The sequence below is a fragment of the Vidua chalybeata genome, chromosome 15 (genome assembly GCF_026979565.1).
Source record: "Vidua chalybeata isolate OUT-0048 chromosome 15, bVidCha1 merged haplotype, whole genome shotgun sequence".
Classification (NCBI taxonomy): Eukaryota; Metazoa; Chordata; class Aves; order Passeriformes; family Viduidae; genus Vidua; species Vidua chalybeata.
In genome coordinates this window covers 16,698,800-16,713,325 of record NC_071544.1, presented here as the reverse complement: position 1 = coordinate 16,713,325, position 14,526 = coordinate 16,698,800, and positions in this window count along the sequence as shown.

The following is a 14,526-nucleotide window of genomic DNA, read 5'->3' as shown; positions in this document are numbered from 1 at the left end:
TCAGCCACCCATTTTCCTTTGCTAAGCAGCTCTCTGCTGATTAAACAATCTATTGTGGCTCACAGGGATTTTTTTTTTGTTTATTTTTTAAATAAATTGAATGCTGGTGAAGGAATAGAAAGAGTTTCAACACCACCACACCCTCCCACACTGCAAAAATCCAACTTCCAGCACAGGCAGGGCTGGATATCAGCTGCCCAAATTGAGGGATGGTCAGGATTGGGCAATTTTTTCCCCAAAAATGGGGAGAAGGGAATAACCAGAGCTCAGCAGGGATTTGGAGGAGGCGGGCTGGCTGTTCCCACTGGGATGGGAGAGAGAAGGAAGATCAGGTGCTGTGCTCTGGCCCTAAAGCACTGCTGGGAACAGCCAGCTTGGTTTTCCAAACTCATCCAGGGCTCCTTCCCCCTCGTAGAAGCAGCTGAACAAGGTCCCTGCCTCCTCTCCTGTGGAGGATCTCATCCCAAATGATGCAACTCGAGAGGAAAAAACATCATTAATGGAGGCAAATTAAGGAGTAATTCCCCTAAATTGGGATGTGAAGAGCGGAGTGTTGCGAGTCCCACGGATCCCAGAGATGAGCAGCAGCCCGTGAAGGCGTCAGCACAATATCCACACAAACACAGCTCTTCACACTGGCAACAGGAACAGCTTTCAAATCTCCTTTTTTTTGGCTGGCAGTGAATCTCCTGGGGAGGATAACTAACTTTGAAAAGATTTGCTTCGATTCTCTTGAAAGGGAAGGAGTTCCAGGCCTGGTTTGGGATGCTCCTGGTGATGTTCAGGCTCTCCAGCCCCTCTCTAAGAGGTGGCTCAGGAGGAGTGAGGTCCCCAGCCCTGCCCAGGTCCCTTCCAGCACTGGATGTCCCCTGCAAAAAGGGCTGGATTTGGTCCCCAGAACTGAGCCAAAACCCCATTTCACCCGTGAGCCAAAGAAACTTCCACGTTTGCAATCATCAAAGGTGCCCCTGGCTCAAGATGAGTCCCCCAGTCTTTGCTGTTTGTACATTTTTAAATACAATGCTGCATGATTGCCACTAATTAAAGAAATCAGCCAGGCTGCCTTCATCAAACCTTTCTGGAGAAGAAATTTTGATTCTCAATTAGCCAGGAAAATACTGGGTGTATGGAAATTTAAATGCTGCTGGGGAAACCTTATGCTCCTAGCTGATTGCAGGCATCAAATTAGAGCCTACTTATTATTTTTTGTCGTAGTATCAAAAAAAAAAAAAAAAATCAGGGTGAAAAGACAGATGCATTTACAGACAGAAAACTCCTCCCAGCAACAGCAACTGGTTTGGCAGACTGGGATTGTGCTCTGGTCACTGGTGATGCCATTTTCCAGCAGGTTTTCCACTGACAGCCAGCAGCACTGCAATGCCAAGAGGAATTAAAAATGTGATTTTCTCCCAGCTCGTCTTCACTGGGATGTGTTCCCTGCCACGGGAATGTGTCACCAAGTTGAGTTTAAGCCAGAATGAGATTTGCTGCTGCCTCGATTTCCATAAGTGCTTATGGTTTTTTTTTTTTTTTATTAATACTAAAGTTTTAAATGTCTAAAGGCTGCTGTAACGCCTTGGATTTGACCGTGGAGGTGTTTGGGTTTATTTGGGAATCAGTTTGTTGGCTTAAAAAACAGAATTAGTGAGTTTCATACTTCACCTTCTCTATTTTTGATTGATGCTGAACACACTGGTCCCAGCTCTGCTCTCCCAAACCTTTCAGCTCACATCCAGTGTGTTTGCAGCATGAAACCTGACTCAATACCCAAAGCTGCTGCCCTCGGTGCCCTGTTTTCTCCTGAAATCCCCTCCAAACAGCAGGGAATTCCCAAAACACCATCAGCACCGCCAGGAAAACCAGCTGGGTGTCAGGAACGCCGGACAAGTGCTCCAAAGCCTCCCCCGTGCTGCAGAATTCCCAGCTGTGGCATCCCAGGGAATGTGATTGGTGTTTGCTCGGGGACAGTCCCAGGCACAGCTTTTGAAAAGGTTTTGAAGCCTCGGTGATGAGGGACAGGTTAGGGAATTCCTCTCCAGAGAGCCCGTGCTGGAGATTTCCAAGCAGCTCAAATGAGCTTGGATGGAGGCGATAAATTTATGATTTGTTTAATCATAAATTAGTGATTTACACCCTGTTCCTCTCGGGGACAGCCCGGGACAGGATGGGGAAAAAGCCACGGGGGCAGAGCCTGCAGACCCCGCCTGGGCTGTGCCATCAGCTCCAGCCCTGCCTCCCCCCAAGGGTTTCCTCTCCTGGAAAAACTCTGGAGCCATTTCCCACCTTCAACCTCTGCGAAGTGCCCTCAGCAGAGCTTGGAGAGCTTCCCCTTCAAGGCAATAATGGCACCACAAATATTTTGCTGCTTTATTTATTTTGCTCGCAGCCGAGGTTTGTTGGAGTGCACGCAGTGATGCCTCAAAATAGCCATCATTAAAGGCTTCACCAGCGGCTTTCCCAGGCGTTTTCCAGCAGTCAGGCATCCAAAACCCAGGTGTGAAACATTTTATTGCTGCCTCAAACAGGCCATAAAAGTTCCCTGCTCCTCCTGGGGCGGGAGGCGCTGCCAGGGCTGCCGAGGTCATTCCAGGCAGAGGCAGGAGGAAGGAGGTGTGCATGCTCCCCACCCTCTGTGGCAGTCAGGGACTTTTCAAAGTATTAAAAATTCTTTTAAATTGCAATTTTATGGATGAAGAAGGGAGATAGTCTTGGTGAGAAACTCCTGTTGAGAGCACACTGTGAACTTTCCCACAGGGAAAAGCCCACAGGATTCCCTCAGGGAAGAGCCCTCTGCTTGCCCAGTTTTACACTTTCCCTCCTCTGCTTACCTTGGGAATGCCACCAGGGTTTTGATATGGTTTTGTTGTGTTTTCTGCTTACCTGAACAGTCATTTTTCTCTTGCAGTTGATGGCAGCTCTGTCACAGCTTCAGCCTCTTTCAAACCCCGAGGAAGCTGCACCGGGAGCCTTGGTGGGCTCCACAAACAATTCTGCCCCTCAAAGAAGAGATACATCCACATTTGCCCTCTCCAAATGCTGAGATCACCAGGACTGGCCAAATCTGAGCTCCTCTCTCCTGCCAGCGCCAGGGTTTGAATCCCATCCCACACTTTCTGTGTTTCTGAGTGTGTCCATCATTCCTTCGTGTCCTTTTGGGGACGGGCACCGCTTCCCCCCAGCCCTGAAGCAGAAGAGTGGCCCATGGCACCACGGCCTGCCCTGCTGGACAGATGGAGGTGTCAGCTGGCTCCCTCCCACCCCAAAACATTGACTTTTCTGCCACTCCCCTGCCCAACGTCCTCCTCAGGCCCAGTTTCCACAGCCAGGCAAACAGACCTTGCCCCGGGATACCTTCCAACACAAAGATGAGATGCTTTTCTCTGACTGGTTTGTTCAAGATGTAGAAACCAGTTCCACAGTGGGACTGGGCCCAGCTTGGCCCCGTTCCCATCTCCTCATAAATCACCGTCTGACTTGTGAGAGTGCTGGTGAAGCCCTGCTGCAAAAAAAAAACATTAGCCCGGGGACATTTCTCTCTCCCACCACCTTCACCCTCCTCTTTGAAGCCATGGCCACTCCAGGAACCTACAGATGGTTTTTTTTTGGGATCCCCTGTTGCACCCAGGCAGGACAGCACCCGCTCTGGCGCTCCAGCACCTTGAATGAAGGAGCCTTTGGCTCAGACAGAAGCTGGAGGTGCTTCCAAGTCTCCAAAATGCTCCCAAAGGTTTTCTTCCAGCCTCACTGCAGCATCCTGGGACACCTCCCCTGTGGCAGCAGCAGTGTGACTTTTCCTGGAAGGAAGAGAGTTGGATAAACTCATGCAAAACCCAGAGCAGAGGAAATGCAAGATTATTCCTTCAGGACAGCAAGAATACGATCCTGACACTGTGAGGTGCAACCTGGGGAAGAGATGAGCCGGAAAGAAGGAGTGTTGGAAGTATTCCAAGAAGTGTTTGGAAGGTCCTGGCCTTTTCCTGTTTTTGAATCCCTTCCCCTTCCTCCCCCAGGTGAAGGTCCCCACGCTGCCAGTGCCCGTGTCCGCTGCTGTGCTGGTCTCTGGCTGCGCAGCACTCGAGGGAAAGTTATTTTTAGGATCATTTTTCAGCAGATGATGGAAACTCTTCTGTCACTTGCACAAACAGAAAATGATTCTGGCCAGTGCCCAGATGTTTCTGGCTGCTTTTGAACTCTGTGCTCATCAGCAGCCCCTGGAGCTTCAGTGTCACTTTGAGCTGGTGACTCCTCCAAAAGAGGCAGCAGGAAAGGAGGGGATTTCACGGAAAATGGAAGGGCAGGAGAATTTCACTGAAAGTTAAAGGGCAGTCTCAGGGCTCTGCTGGGAAGTGCAAGACAGAAAGTGGGAAGACAGAAGGTCAAGAACCAAGAAGGATGAGCATTCCCTGCGTGCTCCTTCTTCAAGGAGGATGAAGATGATGAGGGCAGAGGAGAAGCTCTGCCACATTCCAGGGAATCTGGGCCATATTTCCGGATCACAGACACCCTGAGCCCTGCACCAAATGTGTCAGATCTGTTGGGCGTGATGCAAGAACACGGCAACGTTTGTTCTTTTCACTTTCCACTGAGTTTATTTGCAAAGGTTTGGCCTTACAAGTCCATTTAAGACAGGCTCACTGGGAAATTATGCTCAAGTATTTATTCACACTGATAACTCGGAGCATTTGGCTCCAAGCCTAACAACACACTTGTTGGGAATTAATTCCGTGATAATCTTTATCAGTTTGTGGTAGACACAGCAATAAACCTCCTCTGCGGATAGATTAATAACTGGAGAGCTGCTGAGGCATTAAATCAACCTCAAAAAGCGGTTTATTGTGTGTATCCTCCCCTGCAGCAAGGCTTACCCAGCCCGGGCAAAAAAAAAAAAAGAACCTCTGGAAAAGGAGAGTTGGGAACGGGGAATTTGAGGCTTCTGATGCAAAAGCAGCTCGGGCAAGGGGAGGGGCTGAGTGTGCAGCATTCAGGGGCTCGTGCCTGGAAATGAAGTGGAGCAGATCCTTGTGGCAGCACACGGGGAGATATTCTTCCCTCCTCACACACACCGCGGGCTTGCGGTGGGGATTCTAAAGCTGGAATGAACGCCCAGCTTGAGCTCCCTCTCAAACCCACGAGGCTTCTCCATGAGTGTTCTCCGCGGCTGTTTGACTTTTTCCATGGGTTCCTCAAGCCCTGGAAGTTGTTCTGGGCAGACACCAGCACTCTTAGGGTGGGGTGGGAGTCCAGCTGAGCCCGTTCTGCTGCTGGGAGCTGCCAGCAGAGCAGGACAAGGAGTGTTTCCTCCTTTTCCAAAGCAGGACACGTTGTCCTCGGGAATCAAACCCATGCTGCTGCTTCTGATCAAGCAAATTAGGAAGCCAATTATTTTAATTACTTTCTCCCCCCCCGCCCTTTATTTATTTAATTAATTTTTCAGGACACCAAGAACTTACATAACAATTATGGGTTGGTTTCCTAAGGAGTTTGTTTATCCTAATGATTCCAAAACTTGTCAACAGGAATCAAATTCCCGTGGTGAATAAAGAGGGAAAACCTGGCATCTCGGAATATTTCACCCAGCTCAAATCAAGCACCTCTGGCAATAATACCATGAGGGAAAGGCAATTTGAATAAAACTGTTGGAAAAACCAGGATTTATTCCCTGTCTCCTTTCCTTTCCAGCAACACTTGGATCAGTTATTTAGGGAAGAGGCTCATCCTTCCACAGGGCTCTGAGTTCAGTTCAGATGCACCAGGAGCAGCCCTTTTTTATGTCATATATTTATGATGGGACTCTTGGGATTTCTTTAAGGCTTGGGAACATTTACAGTGGAAGAAGAGGTATTGGCCCCTGATGCTTTTTGAAATCTGTTTTTATCTTTCAGAACAAAATATTGTATTATTAAATAGCACAGAATCATGATAACATTTTAAAAAGCAGCATGAACAATACCAGCAATGCAATAATGAAGTCACCAAGAGAGCAATGTGAGTTTTGGCAGCTTCTCCCCGGAGAATTTTTCCCTAAAAAACCAGTTCAGCTTGTAACCCACGGAATTTGCCAGGGATCTGTGGTCAGGTTGAAGCTGCACACGTTGTATCTGAGAATGCAAGCAGAAAAATTTCATTATTCCATCTATTTTTGTTGATGTTGACAACAGTTGCCATCAACTGGGCAACATTTGCTGACCACTGAATGCAGGTGCTCTTTATAGAGGCACTGGAAAAGATCTGGGCTCTTTCCAGAGACAATTTTTGGGCTCTCTTGGCAGATGCTGACGGGTTTTTTTAATGCCACATGCTATATATAAAATATACAATAATTCATGTATAATCTATGACCTTAAATAACTCATGCCATAGATATCTGTATTATAATATGTGATATATATTCATTCTACTCGCTGCTCACATCTAAAAATCACCATTTTAATGCTACTCAACCATTTTTCAAGTTTTTGCCTTTCTGCCAGACCTGTTGGGCTTGAGTTGGCTTTGAAAAAAAAAAATTTCTTTCCAGCTTTTATCTTTAATAAACATCCAGAGCTGTGAGGACAAATATCCATGGTGCTTTGTCCTTCTTGGAATCACGGAATCCCAGACTGGCTTGGGTTGGAAAGGACCTTAAAGCTCTTCCTGTTCCAACCTTTTGCCATGGGCAGGGACATCTTCCACTAGACCAGGTTGTTCCAAGGCTGTCCAACCTTGCCTTGAATATTCACAACTCAAATCATTGTATGATTCCATGATTCTATTAACAGTGAAAAAAAAAAAAAGTCCTTTGGAACCAGCTCATTTTCCCTTTTCTTCCCAAATAAAAGCACTGGAGGGATCTGCATTGCAAGTGAGCAGCTCCAGCTGTTGGAAATTTCTTTATTTTTAATTAAAATGATTGTTTTTTATAAATGTGAGAAATGTCGCATTCAGAATATTCTTGTCATAACGGGGACAAATTCCTGCTCCTGGCAATCCCGTTGCTGGCCACCACCTTGTGTCCAGGGTAAATTCATTCCCTAATTTGCATTCCAACAACAAAACATAACTCTGAGAGCAGTCCCTGCTGGAGGTCATTCATATTCCTGGAGCATTTGCATGAGGGAAATATGAAATATCTCCTCACATTAAAGCTATCCCATGAATTAATGTCCCTTCTCCACTTCCCCTCTGCTGCAATTTCACACTTGAGCCACAAAAATTCCCTGGGGCCAGGGAGTTTTCTCACCCCAGAGTCCAGAGGGGAATTTCTGGCAGATCAGTGCCCTGGGAAAGCTGATAATGGATGGCAGAGGGAATTGATCCTGTGGGATGGGCTGTGCCGGGGGGTCCCTTTTCCCTCCGTGGACTCTGAGGCAATGATGTGTCGTAATTAACTCATTCTCTGTGAGTTAATTACAACAATTAGAGGCACAGCTCTGAGCAGAGGCCAGCACTGGAACGAGAGAGGATGCTCAGAGCTACAGATCTAGAGAAAACCAAGGAATTATCCTCTTGCCCTAACGCCTAAAATTCCTGGGAATTTATCTCCCTTGCTTATGCCAACTGCACTTTCTGCCCCACTGCAGCCTGGGTTGCTCTGTGTTATTTTTTCATCCCTGCCAGGCTCCTCTCCTTACCCTGGACTCTCGTGGATGGAAGCAGATCCAGGAATCTGAGCAGCCCCAACATCCCTGTTTAGGGCTGGGAAGCTGGGAACCCACAGGAACTGAGTCCTTCTCACAAAGGGGCTTCCTCGGCCGAAGGGTGAGCATGGGGGAAGCAAAATGAACTTTGGAGGGGTGTGCTTGAGTCAGCAATCCTGATTATTAAAAATAGATGATTTCTCTTATCAGCATTCGTTAACAGCAATGCTCACGGCATGGATTGATCTTCCTGGGTTTCCTTTCTCTGCTGACTTTTAGTTCTGTGGCCTGAACGGGGAGATTGGGCAGGTTCACCCTCATTTCTGCTCCATCCCCCTTTTTGGCTCAAGCTTTGTGAGGACAACAAATCCATCAGTGAGAATGCAGATTAAATAACCCTATGAGATAATGCTTTTAAAAGAATTAAAAATGCTTATACAACCACCCTGCTGAGATCAGTCTGAAGCATGGGGCTGCAGCCAAGACTTCTCCTCTCCTCCCTGGCTGAGGAGTCGGTGCCACGCTGGGATGTTCAGGCAGGTGAGATCTCATCTCCTGCTGCCACACCTGGAAAGACAGCGGGCTGTGCCATGGGAGCAGGGAGCTGGCACTGCCAGGCAGTGATATCATGGTGCTGTCACCACCACGCCCTGGAATTACACAGGGCTTCCATTCAACTCTTTTTGGCATGAGGAAGAGAAAAGCTGCTTCCTGTCACCATCGGGTGTGAGGGGATGGACTCCTGGGAGCGTCCCAGAGTGCCAGGATGGGTCAGGTTGGAGGGGACCAGGGTGGGTCACTGGTGTCACCTCCCTGCTCCAGCAGGGCCATCCCAGCCTGTGCTGGTGCCAGGGAATTCCTCCTGGAGTGCAGGGGCTTTGTTCCCCAAAAGTCACCCTGTTTTCAGAGGGTCTGACCTCTCTCTGTTCATTCCATTTTCTCCCTCCTTTGTGCTCTAAAACACTTCATCAACAAGGAAGACTTTTTTTTTTCCCTCCTTATTTGCAGCCCAGGAATAGAGTTCTCCGACAGGGAGAGATACAATCCATCCTGGACAGGCATCAAAAGGATGCCAGGCTGATTTAGGCTAATAAAGAGCATCATTGAGATAATAAGATTAAAGCTGACTTGTTCATGGTGTCTCTGCTGGAAACTGCTCCAGGACAGGGCTTCCATGTTCCTGGAACCTTGGGAATTACAGAGGAATTTTGTAGTAGCCCAAAAAGCATTGACCTGCTTGTGCAGCCCTCCCACACCCAGCACTTCAGAGGTTCCTTGGGAAAGATCAGGATACTGAAGTGTTCCCTGCTCATTTTCCCATCCCTGGACAGAAACAGGCAGCAATCCCCAGGCAGTGGGAACATCGAGTTCATCTTGTCCCTGGAGAGATCCCTAGGACACATTCCCAAGGGTGGGAGCTGAAACTGAGCTGGTGGTGAGGAAGAGAAGGGCACCAGGTAGGTGAGTGTGACCAGTTCTCCCCCTTTGCTGGTCTGCTTTACAATCCTGGAATGGTTTGGGTTGGAAGGACCTTAAAGCTCATCCAGTGCCACCCCTGCCATGGCAGGGACACCTCCCACTGTCCCAGGCTGCTCCAAGCCCTGTCCAGCCTGGTCTTGGGCACTGCCAGGGGCAGCCACAGCTGCTCTGGGCACCTGTGCCAGGGCCTGCCCACCCTCACAGGGCACAATTCCTTCCTGATATCCAATCTAAATCTACTCATTTTCAGGGTGAAGCCATTCCCCTGGTCCTGTCCCTGCAGCTCCTGATGCAGTTCCCTCTCCAGCCCCCCTGCAGCCCCTTCAGACTCTGGAAGGTGCTGGGAGGTCTCCACACAACCTCCTCCTCTCCAGGCTGAACATTCCCAGCTCTCCCAGCCCCTCCACAGGGGAGGTGCTCCTGTCCCTTTTTCAGCTTTGTGGCTTCCTCTGGAATTGTTCCAGCAGTTCCACGTCCTCCTTCTGCTGGAAGCAGCAGACCTGTGCCCGCTATCCCACACCCACTTGCAGTATCCAGCTGCACGTTATCCCAGCAAAAGCAGGACTTGCCCAGCCACCTCCATTCTCCACTTCCTGCAGCACCATTTCCAAACGACCAAAACCTCCCACGAGTTCAGCGTCCCAAGAGTTAAACGAAGTCACGGACGAGTCCGAACAACAGAGGAAAAGATTCATTTATTCCAGGCTTTCTGTGGGATTGCTCTGGAATACACTCAGCAATTCAGGAAAAAGCAAAGCGCTCCTTTGGGAAGCGCTCTGGGAATGTGAGCGTCCCCTGGGAGGATGCAGACGGCTCTGCTGTGTTTTTGGGAGGCTGCTGGAGCCCTGGGCTGGACTGGGGAGCGCTCAGGGCTGGCACTGCCCATCGGGGACGTGTGGGGACTGTCCCCAGCCCAGGGACACGGGCACAGCAGAGGGGAGCGTGGCGGGCCCTGCGCTGGGGCTGGCACAGACCCTGCAGCCCCTCCCCAGGCCTGGCAGGTGACCACAGGAAGCACCGAGCTCCTGAGCTCATTTCCACCAGCCCAGGGCTTCGTTAGGAGCAAAAATAACTCGGGGGAAAACGGAGCCAAAGCCGTGTCATGGGGTGCCTCAGTCACCGAGGCCCTGGTGCCTCCCTTCCGCCCGGCTCCTCCTGCGCCACAGCCACCACCTCTGGCACCTGGGATCCCTTCTGTCACCCAGCTCCTTGAAAAGCAGCCACCGCCCTCGTTAACCCCCATCAATCCTGTTTCTCTTCCGCCAAAAGCGGGGTTTTTGCACCAAGGAACAGGAGGAATGCTCCTAAACCCAAGTGCTGGCCCCGGTGTTGTTCCTCCTGAGGTCCCCGTGGCGTTTCCTACAGTCTGGCTGTTTGAATGAGGAGCTTTCCCAGCCCATTTCCAAGTAAAGCTGTGGGAACAGCCAATTTTTCAGCTTGGTGGGTGAACAAAGAAAGCAGAGGAAAATTAATTAGCTCAGCCCAAGCAGAGCTGCATTTCTACCTTTGTTGTTTTGTAAAACAGCGGTGACAAGGAAGATGAACTAGACCAAAATCAAGAGATTTATTTTGTCTGGGGACCATTGGTTCTTCTTTTTAACTTCTTTTCTAAAATATAGGTCGCATTTCAAAAGGGAAAAACCAAGCACTGTTTCTGAAAGGCTTCTTTCAAGCTGTCAAAATGAAAAACTTCAGCACATTTGGGGGAAGGGAAATCCTTGTGGGACACAAACACACGCAAAACCTGACCCAAAAATGTGTAAATCATTTCCTTCTTCCATAAACAGCATTCCCCCCAAATTTTCAATCTACTGAGGACAAAATGCCACAAATCTCCTTGGCAGCATTTCCCTGGATAAGGCTAAATCTGAGCAGAGGATTGATAGAAAGACAAGGAGATCCAGGGACAAAGATTCCATCTAAGAACAAGGCATGGAAGAACTCAGGGCAGGAAACGAGTTTGCTTCCAAGTCAGGCACTACTGAACTCCATGGCACAGCAAACATCCTTTGATCCAGCTCCAGGAGTCACTGATAAGTGAGGAGGGTTATTTCTCACTCTAAGTTTGATAAGAAATGTCCACATGCTCCCCCAGAGGAATTAAAACACAAGAAACCCAAATCTGGCAGGGCTTAGTTCCACTCTGCTGTGCTTGGGGGAAAATGGAGCAGTTGAGCTCAGTCTGTATCCAGCAATTTATTAAGTTGTGCATAATTAATGAGCAGTGACGTGCTCCATGTGTTTTCTGAAGTGATCCCATTTCCTGGGGACGAACTCACAGCTGACTGTGCATTGCTCCTTCTTCTGGCTCACATTAAATATGAAATATTCATGGAAATACCAACTCTGCGGGGTTCTTAACACTGAAATGATGGTTTAGAGCTGAAGGACCCCCAACTCCATCCAAAAAAAATTAAAAAAAGGTGACTCAGCGTACGTTCCTCACTCAGGCTGAGGAAAATCTCTGATGTCCTCATTTTCCTCATACCCAACATTCCCCAAACTTTCCTGCTCTCACAGTAACCATCCTGATTATCTTCTGGAAGGCAGATTTTACCAGAAATCCATCCAAGCTGGGGCAGCATTCCCAGCTGACAAATCCCCTTTTTGCAACCTCACAATCCTTGCAAACACTGCGGCTCCTTGGGAATATGATGTAGAGCTTAAGGGTTAGAAAATAATAAATATTAGTGTGCAGTGCACTGAGAGAAAAGCCTTGGTCTGACCACTTCCTCCAGCAAGAAGAGCAAACACATCCCCCAGGATGTGAAAACCCATCCACCCCAAGATGTGGTTGTAAAGGAGCTGTGCCCCTTTCAAGTCAGCCCTGGTGCTCCAGAAGCCCTGACGTGATTAGAGGATGAGTCCTCAGTGCCACCTGCTCCCACCACACTCCCAGCACACGGATTTGGACCCTCAGATGGGCCAGGCAGATTTGGGGGGTGGAGGAAACACCCTGAGGGCCAAGTGTTGAGGCCTGGAGCAGTCACACATGGGGGACATTTGCTGTCAGGTCCAAGCAAACTGGAAACTCAGCACTGCCGTGGCTTTGGAGCATTCCCTCCCACAGCTTTGCTCCAAACCTCTTGGTCCCAATTCCTGCAGGGATGCCTGTTGGATCAGCAGCACCACTTTGCTCCCTGTCAGACCTTTCATATCCAAGCCACTCTGCCAGTTTTTCCCACTGGCCAGAGTTCAGCTGTTTGCACCTCTCCTTCCTGGGATGTTGTTTATCCATTCAGGCTTTATGCTCCAGCAGCCACGCTGCCAGCCAGCAGAGATTTTGTGCCATGCCAGGTGAAGTTCCCAGCTGTTCCGTGGGAATTAATGGTTCTGGAGTGCAGGAATCAGGAGGAGCCCGGGGCAGCCTCCACATCCCTCTCAGAGCCCTGATGAAGCTAAAGAATAAAAGAAATAATTAAAATGGCAAATGAAACACTCCCCTGGCGCAGAGCTGTGGGAGGATCCTGATCCATCTCCATTGCTTCCTGCCTTTAAACATTTCCTCTGCTCCATCAAGCCACTGTAGGACCAAATCCAAAGTGACCTCCAAGGCTGTGGCCAGTGAGCTGTGCCCTCCTCAGCTGTCCCACAGCTGGCACAGAGGTTTTGGGTTTACACAGAAAGGGCCTCACCAGCACCAGCAAGGGATGGTGCAGGGCACGTTTCCCCCAAACTGGGTCAAATTCAGGACTGACCACCATGATGTGGAAACATCCCATGAAATCTTGGTGAGCTGCAGCTTTGCTGTCATTCCTGCCTTAATAGTGAGGAGAAAAAGGGGTCCTGTGGCCAGGAGGGATCAGTGCCAGGATGCCCAGACCCCAGTGTTTTGATCAGTGCCAGGATGCCCAGACCCCAGTGTTTGATCAGTGCCAGGATGCCCAGACCCCACTGTTTGATCAGTGCCAGGATGCCCAGACCCTGCTGTGTTTGATCAGTGCCAGGATGCCCAGACCCCACTGTTTGATCAGTGCCAGGATGCCCAGACCCCAGTGTTTGATCAGTGCCAGGATGCCCAGACCCCACTGTTTGATCAGTGCCAGGATGCCCAGACCCCAGTGTTTGATCAGTGCCAGGATGCCCAGACCCCAATCTCTGATCAGTGCCAGGATGCCCAGACCCCAATGTTTGATCAGTGCCAGGATGCCCAGACCCCAGTGTTTGATCAGTGCCAGGATGCCCAGACCCTGCTGTGTTTGATCAGTGCCAGGATGCCCAGACCCCAATGTTTGATCAGTGCCAGGATGCCCAGACCCCAATGTTTGATCAGTGCCAGGATGCCCAGACCCCCACTGAGGTCAGGTGCTGTGTAGGGACAGGGCTGGAACAAACGCCAGTGCCAGAGCTCAGCTGCTCTTACAACCTTCGTGCTGCACAGCAGGGAAAGACAAGCTCAGCTTAATTATTCTCCGGACAATTAAGCTTTGCAAAAGCACATCAAGGCTGTGGCTCTGCAGAGCAGGTGGATTTGTTGCAGAGGTGAGAACAAACGTAGGGCACGTGAAGAGCGGGGTGAAAGTTAAACAGATCTGAGGTGGTGATTATCAGAAAAAGAGAAAAGAAGGAATTTCAGGAAGAATTTCTTCATGGAAAGCGTGGTCAGGCATTGGAAGGGGCTGCCCAGGAAGGTGGTGGAGGTGTCCAAGGAAGGCCTGGAGGTGGCACTCAGTGCTCTGGGCTGGTGGGAAGGTGGGCATTGGGCACAGCTTAGATTCGATGGTCCTGGAGGGATTTTCCAACCTCAAAGCTTCTGGGATTCTGGGATTCACCAGTCCTCACAGCAGCACCTTCCAGGGAGTGCAGGGATGCAGAGGATGGGGAGAAGCAAGCCCTGAGGGACACGAGTCCAGCGAGAGGCTGCAGTGATGCTGTGGGTGAGGCTCTCCCAGCAGTGGAGCCAGCCCAAAATTGCTTCAGGCTGGAAGGGCAGGGCAGCCAGGGGGAACACTCTGAAATGGGAGCAGGGACTGGCAGCACATCCCTTCGTGGGGACAGAAACTCCCTTCCCCTCCCACAACAGCCCAGGGCTACTGGCAGGGTGTTGGGAAAGGATGTGACCTTTGGGAAAGCACATCCGAGCAGGGAAGCTTTATTATTCCACAGCAGCTACGGCCTGAAGGAAGATTAATCTGTCCCAGGGACAAAGCTGAGCTCTGCAGTCTCACTGCCAGTGCTTTGTCAGGGCAGGGTTGGATTTAATGAGGGCTGACGAATAGCAATGGAATAAAGGGGCCAAGTGATCTCTGAGTACATCTGCATCAGCCAAACGTGTTCCATCAGATATATCTGGCACATCGGCTGCTCCTGTGTCCCCCAGTGGGATTCCTCCTTGGAATGGCTCTCCAAGGAGAGGAGAGTTGGCACAGAGGTTTAAGTGGGGCTGTGCAGGACATGGATCCAGCTCACGGATCCCTTGGCTGAGAGCCTG